Source organism: Mixophyes fleayi, chromosome 5 (assembly GCF_038048845.1).
Source record: "Mixophyes fleayi isolate aMixFle1 chromosome 5, aMixFle1.hap1, whole genome shotgun sequence".
Lineage (NCBI taxonomy): Eukaryota > Metazoa > Chordata > Amphibia > Anura > Limnodynastidae > Mixophyes > Mixophyes fleayi.
The window spans coordinates 250204815-250213760 of record NC_134406.1 but is presented as its reverse complement, the minus strand read 5'-3'; positions in this window follow the sequence as shown (position 1 = coordinate 250213760).

Sequence of the window (8946 nt, the reverse complement as noted above, 5' to 3'; positions counted from 1 at the left end):
ACCATGGGAATATATTAAGTATAAAACTTAATACATTTTTCTTTCATGTCTTCTTTTTACTTTGTAGAAGAACTATTCTCTTATTCTCTTTTATACCTCCCCCTGTCACAATTTTACAAACCTCCTCCCCCCCCCCCAAAGTCTTGCGCCCTAGGCTTCAGCCTAGTTAGCATATTGCATAGTCAGACCCTTTCTCTGTAGCTTGCAGTATTTCACATTTTCTTTCATCAGGTTTCTTTAATACATGATACACTCAGCGCTTCAACACTCAGGGCTTAATTCAGCTTCGAACGCAGCTTCCGTGCAAATTGCGTTTTTAAAATAAGCTTGGAATTAAGTGTGCCTGTATTTAAATACAAGTGATTCTGAAGATACATTTCCATTTGATTCTGAGTGTAAGAACGCTCTCCCTTAATGGTACATGCCATATACAGACAGACAGAACAGACCGCAGGATACGCACATACATACGTACAATTTCAAGTCCCATCAGAACACATGAAAAAAAAAAATGTATAAAAGACATGACCAACTTACTGTACTGTAATCATTAAGAAAAATATGTGTTTTAAAAAACAACATTTTTTCCACATTATACATAAATTATGGTGTTCTTAATGCGTACTGTACATACAATCCATTTCTCTATTTCCTCTTCTTTGCATACACACGTTCTGTGCTATCTAGTGGCCGGCATACGTGTAGTTATTAGTACACAGACAATGCCATGACAATCATCACTGTCAGTTGGCTCTTACTGTACACTGCCTCCGTTCATCTGCCCCTTCCCTCCTCCGTTCAACTGCCCCTTCCCTCCTACGTTCAACTGCCCCTTCCCTCCTATGTTCATCTGCCCCTTCCCTCCTACGTTCATCTGCCCCTTCCCTCCTCCGTTCATCTGCCCCTTCCCTCCTACATTCAACTGCCCCTTCCCTCCTACATTCATCTGCCCCTTCCCTCCTCCGTTCATCTGCCCCTTCCCTCCTCCGTTCATCTGCCCCTTCCCTCCTCCGTTCAACTGCCCCTTCCCTCCTACGTTCATCTGCCCCTTCCCTCCTATGTTCATCTGCCCCTTCCCTCCTTCCGTTCATCAGTCCCTTCCCTCCTCCGTTCATCTGCCCCTTCCCTCCTCCGTTCATCTGCCCCTTCCCTCCTCTGTTAATCTGCCCCTTCCCTCCTCCGTTCATCTGCCCCTTCCCTCCTTCCGTTCATCTGTTCCTTCCCTCCTACGTTCATCTGCCCCTTCCCTCCTCTGTTCATCTGTCCCTTCCCTCCTTCCGTTCATCTGCCCCTTCCTTCCTCCGTTCAACTGCCCCTTCCCTCCTACGTTCATCTGCCCCTTCCCTCTTCCATTCATCTGCCCCTTCCCTCCTACGTTCATCTGCTCCTTCCCTCCTCCGTTCATCTGCCCCTTCCCTTCTCAGTTCATCTGCCCATTCCCTCCTTTGTTCATCTGCCCCTTCCCTCCTCCGTTCAACTGCCTCTTCCCTCCTACGTTCATCTGCCCCTTCCCTCCTCCGTTCATCTGCCTCTTCCCTTCTCCATTCATCTGCCCCTTCCTTCCTCCGTTCATCTGTCCCTTCCCTCCTCCGTTCATCTGCCCCTTCCCTCTTCCGTTTCGCCCTTCAAATCGTAGGCAGTTGTAAGTGTCATTTCCGTTCGACCAAGAAGTGCATTCATTGGCTTAAGGTCCATTTCTGAGCACTGTGTACATCACCCAGTAGCAGCTCAGTCTCTCCCACCTCGGGGTCCTGAGGGTAACTCAGCAAACCAATGCTTAATAGTTTGTTTTTCTGGGTGCTACATGCTTTAGAGAATGGAGGTTCAGGGAAGGTTTTTAATGTGACACACTGAACATATGTTTGTTTCACTGGCTAGGGAGGGATTCACCTACAGGAGACTCCTTGACGTGTCAAGTGAGCTTAATCCCAATATAGCTATATTGTGCACGAAATTCTCCTTTATGTATATGCTGACACATAGTGATTTATATATTGTTTGTTTGTGAGCGCCGGACAACAACTTTCCTTTGTTTGCACATTGGTCTCAGTTGTCCTTGGCTGCCGTCTCAAATGATTTAATTCAATTGTACACATTTCATTCATTTAAAGAAGCGCGCCTTTACTCTTTCAGCAAACTGGTGTGCCTGCACCTCATCATCAGCTAGTTATATAGCGCCACTAGTTCCTCAGCACACATGAAGGCTTAATAACACTGAAGTAGATGTGGTGCACATGCAGCCGGTGTAGCGGTGTACAGTTACCAGTGATGAAACAACTGGATGCCAGGACATCTATAAATGAACAAACGACAAAGTGGTTTTATGCAAGTACAGTTTTTTTTACCTTTTTTTCTCTGCAATACATAATACTTAATTGCAGGAAGCCAGTTTCTAGTATGCAACTGAATCACTGTCTATCTGTCTCATTACATCGCACTACAGCAGTAATGGACAGTCCACCGCACAGGCTGGATGGCATCTCTCGGCTCAGTGAATGATCCAACCCCAAGCTCTAACTCCAGACCTAACATTGGCCGAAGTCCTAACCCAAAATCTCGAGCTCAAAGATCACAGGTCCTTAAAGTCCCCGACCTTGTCTACCCATATTCAAAAAAATGTAAGAAACCCTCACACAGAATAATTTGTACCTGTAAATTGATCTCCGTGGCAGCACGGTGGCTAAGTGGTTAGAACTTCTGCCTTACAGCACTGGGGTCATGAGTTCAATTCCCAACCATGGCCTTATCTGTGTAGAGTTTGTATGTTCTCCCTGTGTTTGCGTGGCTTTCCTCCGGGTGCTCCGGTTTCCTCCCACACTCCAAAAACATACTGGTAGGTTAATTACCCGCTAACAAATTGACCCTAGTCTGTCTGTGTGTGTGTCTCTGTATTTATGTTAGGGAATTTAGACTGTAAGCCCCAATGGGGCAGGGACTGATGTGAGTGAGTTCTCTGTACAGCGCTGCGGAATTAGTAGCACTTTATAAATAAATGGTAATAATAAATAATAATAAAAATGTGATACACTCCAATGCTTGTGACGAGAGAAGTTAGAAGCCCCAAAAAATTATGTTTGCCCGAATGCAGCTGCATATTCAAAAATCGTGGTTTCTGCTGTAATATTGGCGTTTTGCTCTAATTCACCAGTCTGAACCGATGAATTGTGATTTGCCTCCCAAGTTTTAAAAATTCAATTGTTTCTGCAGTGCGGAGATATATACAAAATAAGGAACGCCCCTAAAAATGCACATTTACCACCCCTTTATTTTTATATAATTTTAATAACCTCACGCTGCAACATGAAAACATGTTTTGCATGGCTCTGTGAAAATAGGCACAGTCTGCACTTAGCAGAGGACTGATTACATCAGTTGGTGCAGACTCGCCATCTTTCCCTGCAAAGGGGAGTTTACACTGTGCCCCTTCGGTCAGTAATTTATTTGCTTTTACATAACACACTTATTGTTATTGTGAAATGCAAAATTATGCATTATCCATTGTTGATGCATTTTCAGATTTGCCTTGCCCTCACCCCCACCTAAAGCAGACTGCCATGAATGAAAGTCAAATAAGGGGTGTTGAGGTGGGCATAAGACAAGTTGGCGGGGGGTTGAGGTGGAATCTGAGCACAAGCAGGGGGAGCATTCTACAAATAGGGGTGCAAAGGGGATTATAATGCAAGTTGGGACCATAAAAGTGGGTAAGGGGACCATGGCATGCCAGCTAGTTTCTCTAACAGGTGAGGGGGTGACATGTTAACAACGATGGGAAACCTCAAAATAGGTGATATAAGGCAGACGAAGTTGTAAACTGCAGTGTATGGCAAAGTGGTCGACCTAAATGTTCTGCTGCTTAAGTTGTAGTTCAGTTTTAAAGTTCAGAGTTAGATTTATCGAACCTTCTAATGTGGAAAGAAAAGGTGTTGCCCATAGCAACCACTCAGATTCTAGCTTTTATTTATCTAGTACATTCTAGAACATGATAGCTAAAAATCTGATTAGTTGCTATGGCTCCACTGTTCCTTTTTAGAACTTTTGATAAATCTACCTATAAGTCTGCTGGGAAAGGAAGGCAGCTGTGGGTTTAACTGTACCTGTGGGGCAAACGGCTAAGCATGCCCCCTGTGGTAAAAATGTCCCTCGCTAGAAGCTTTTGGGGCCCCTTGCAGTTACACCCCAGCATATAAGTAACATATACAGTGACTCTGCTGAGCTGATTAAATGCTTAGAGTTTACATGTAGTCAAATGAAGAATGAAGAATTACGTTTAGTTGTTATTTTCTGTGCAAGTGTTTTCAGTATAACAGAAATCTGAGTGTCTGGGAGGACACTTGCGCGGTTTTCTTTTATAAGACGGGATATCTTCTGACATGATTCAGATTTCATAATAGTCCATCAGAAAAAAATCCCTGAATAAAACTGCTCATTAGTGTGGAAGGATTGATTGCGGATGTGTACCGGCAGGTGGCGCTGCAGGTCTTCTGTTTCTGGCTGCGGTGGATTAGGAACACTGTTCCCTTCCCCCTTCCATGAGTGTGTCCAAACTGCTTCCAGTGTCCTCTCTATGTCAGCCTCCTGCAGAGATGGCAGCCTCACTCCGTGCCCCCCCTAAATAGATCTGCCCTTTCCTACAGCGATAGCGGGCATGTAAAGAGGGATTTTTCCCTGATCACAACTAGTGTCATAGATGCCACAATCTGTGTTCCTCAGTAGCCTCTATACTTCTATAGATAGGCAACCTGTGGCTCTTCAGCTGTTGTGGAACTACTGGTCCCAGCATTCCCTGCCAGCCTCACAACAGCTGGAAAACCACTGGTAGCCTAAGCCTGAAATAGTAAAGAGTGATGGCCAATGTACACCTGTAACTTGAACCGCTAGTGTCGCCAGGTGCAATTACTTGGGCTAAATTAAATCATTGCTGCACACCAGTTATTTTATTCAGCATAGATCATTCCACATGGCAAATAATGGTACACCGATAATTCAATTTACCCATTGTTATTAAAATGCAAGCATTAGTGTGCTGCAATTATTTTAATCATGACACTTTATCACATGTATCATATAAGATTAGGAACAAGAGCATTGTCCTGAATTAGGTGAAGTTAGTAGGTGTTGTGTCACTAATAATTAATATTATACATAGATTGCATAGGCTGTCTCTTGTATTCCATAGCTTGACGTGTTTTCACAGCCATGCTGAGCCCTGTACAATTGACACACTTTCTCCCCTCTAAAAGTCCACTATGTAAATAATTACCTGCAGTGATATGTTATTTCTGAACAAAAGAAGGTCCTATAAGTACTTTGCTTTGTTTGGTGGTTAAAGTGCTGCCATTGTTGTTTTTGCATACAATGTCATGTTTTATACTAATATGTATCATATAATTAATAAGCCCTTTTAGGTAAAGGTCCCAGCACAGCAAATACACATGATTTTCCTGCGGATTTATTGTGATACATTTGTGTCGAGTTTCTAAATAACATAAGTACACTTTGATTATAGTATGAATCTGGGTATGTTATTTATTTATGAAGTTGCTGTTATAATCCAGTGAGCCATTGCCCCATATTGTTGTACTTATTCTACTAGGTAAGCACCCACTGCAGCTCAAATAACAATATGTGACACTCGAGATTCTATATTGGAACTAACAGAAATCGTGTGACCAATTACTGAACTCACATGTTAACTCTTTATATCCCCAGAATAGAGCCGGTTATCACATAGTTAATATGAGTGACTGGCGGAGAGTAAAAATATAATGAAATAAAATAAATGGAGTTTTTAGGCAGTTTGGTGGAAGAATTGAGCACTGCATATCCATCAGTTATAAGAATCTATAAATCAATGTTCTGGCGTATATAGAGATGTAATATCCATATGGTAGGTTGTTGGAATCTTGGTGTGTGGGATCAGCAACTTAATGAGAGAAAATAAACGCGAATGTTCCTTTAAAACATACAGACTATCAGCAGCAGAGATATATTTATCATGTATGAATGATATGCTCTTAAGGATGGGGAACACGTGTGTTTCTGCAAGTCTATTAATACCTTGTGTGTGGTCTTATTATCACATATTAAATATGGATCCATGTACACTAGCAGTGAGCCTGACTGTCAATCATGGGGCTGTCGCTGACGTCAAACACCTATAGTCTGATCTTCCATTATTCTCTTAAATTTTCCATTCTGGAGCAGTTTTCTTTCCTCTTTCAATTTTCTAATCACGTAGAAAAGTCATTGCATATAGTACACCACTATATATAGTCGTTTATATACCACTTAACCAGAAAGGTTTGGAAGTGAACACAATAAGCCATTTATTAAAAAGAAACGTTTATGCAGGAAATAAAAGTTTTTCCTCTAAATGAGTTGGTGGTGAGTCCCTATGGAAAGCAATATTGTAATGTAACGGGATCAAGGTTTATCGGAGTAATCCAGGCAGTTGAACACAACATAAGAACACTCTCCACATCCACTCAGCCTTTGATCTCTGTATATTTTGTGCAACACAAAAATCAGAGGTTATGCTCCATAAATCCAAGCTTTTCATGTATCGTCCCCCACATAGGAGAGGATTAGCAGGCATCTAACTTTTGCCCTTTCTGTGAAGCACTAAAGTCTATATTTGCACTTTGTTAACAACTTTTCCACAGCTCATGAATAGGAGAACAACTTGTAGGATGACCTGTCCTGTACAGAATTCACCTTAGCCCCTCTAATAAAAATACTGTACACTTCTTAGCTTTGTTATTAGCAGGAGCACGTATTGCTCCAATTCAAATTTGCGCAATGCGCAATGATGCGCAAATCGTCATAACGCACACAGACACGCTGCACTAAAAACGCTTAACAATCAATCTGCTGCTAAGCATAATTCTGTTCGTTTAACTGAAACAATATACCAAAATTCACTCCAATCTAACTTCCCCACTCTTATAGCGGAAACAGAAATTTGGATGTGACCCCAGATTCCTATATGCTAGGAATACGCTCTGGGATCATTCTTCGGGGACTATTAATGAGCTCTGTAGTAGAAGTTTGTGTCCAGTCTTGTAAAGCTGTATTAGCGAATAGTGTATAGTGATAGCGTTACATGTTATAGAAATAATAATTAATAATTTGTCAAACAATTCGTAAACAAACAGAAAACTGTTTTCAGTGGGTGCAAATATTAAATTACCCACAGTCATGTTCACAATTCATTACTAGCCAAAATTATATGATTCGCTATTTGCATCTACTTAATTTTTCTGGGAACTGTAATTATTGTATCACAGTGTATAATGATGTTTGTCATTTGACAAACATCACGATTGTTTTAATTACATCCAGGCTTTTGATATACTGCCGTGTATAAGCTGAATACATATTCCCAAAAACATTTTATTGTACAAAATATTATTACTTTTCTGGTAAATAAATTTGTCATTGAACATTTTCTGTACCGGTCTATATTCGTTCATATATTTCTTAGGCAATTCATGTGGTTTCGATGAATCAATGCCGTTTTAATTCAAACACACACCTTGCACCCATTAAATTGCAGCATATATTTTGATTCGATAAGCAGAAATTTCCGATGATTACTAATTAATTTAAAGACAATTGACTGTGAGATATTTTTCCAAACTTTAATCATTTGATTGTTACTAAATGTCCAAACATGAAGTTTTAATCTCGTTTGTTGGTAAACGGTACAAATGCAACAATTAAGTTTTCTTTATTTTATTTGATTCAAACATTTCGTTCAAATATAATTATCTGTCTAACGGTTTCTTATGCTATACATTTTATTATGAAAGCACACGTTCTACCCAGATAAGTACAGATATGTATTCCAAGTGCTTTTAGTAAATAAATAGCATTTATTTTTCTATTATTAGGAAAAGATCGCGTTGCAGAATTAAATCGTCGGACAATGGCAATTTACAAGAACATTTATTTATATGATGTTTAAAAATAAATATCAGAACATAATGTGATTATAGGTAAGTGTATATAAGTAATTTTGTTGGTAGGGGAAAAATTATTAATAGAAGGTGTAATATATGTTTTTTTATTTTAACAAGTCTACTGATGTGATATACAGATTATAGAGGTGACATCCCAAGACATGATCGGTCACTTCATACCGAGAAATATGCAGTATATGTCTCTCACTGCACAATAAGTTGCATATATTAGATGTCACTATAAAACTGTTTCTTGTTACATAGTATAAAACGTTCTGTCGAGTTTGGTTAAATGTAACACTATGCGATTTGTGATTTAATCTACAATGAAATCCTTTTATCATCTTTCAATGATAGACAATATTGCTGAGCTACTTTTTTTTTCTGTATATGTTGGTAATCTAATGTATCAGCTTCACTTTTGGCAAATACTAAGTAATATGATGAAACCCACTCCCACTCTCTAGGGTCAGTCTGTTCTATTATATAAGACGGAAGGATGCTTAACATGTATAATCTGTTCCCTTTATCTGTTTTTGCCTGTTGGAATAAGGCATTTTTTATGGGATAGTTGTCTGTGCAAAAACAGGATCCCCCCCCAAAGTTAGATGGAATTTACCATAAAGAGTTATTGCAGATAGTAGCTAGTTTGGGGCATGTTTTTGAAAGCAGTTCAACAATAATGTGACTATATATCTCATATAGAAGTGAAAAATTACAGACCTCGAGGATAATGTTTTGACTCCAATGAACTAAAAGTAATTCCGAACACAGCACTCCATAAAACATTCTTCTCAAAATACACTCTCATTCTGCTATTATAGTTGGCATGGCACAGAATTAGTTATAAATAGCTTTAGCCAGCCAGCCAGCAAATGATCGGCGTTATAGAGTAGGGGGATTTTTTGCTTTAGCAATGGGAGGTGTATTTCCCAATGCAAAGGCCACTTTAGGTTGTGTGGTGCAGAACAGGAACGGTCCCCTT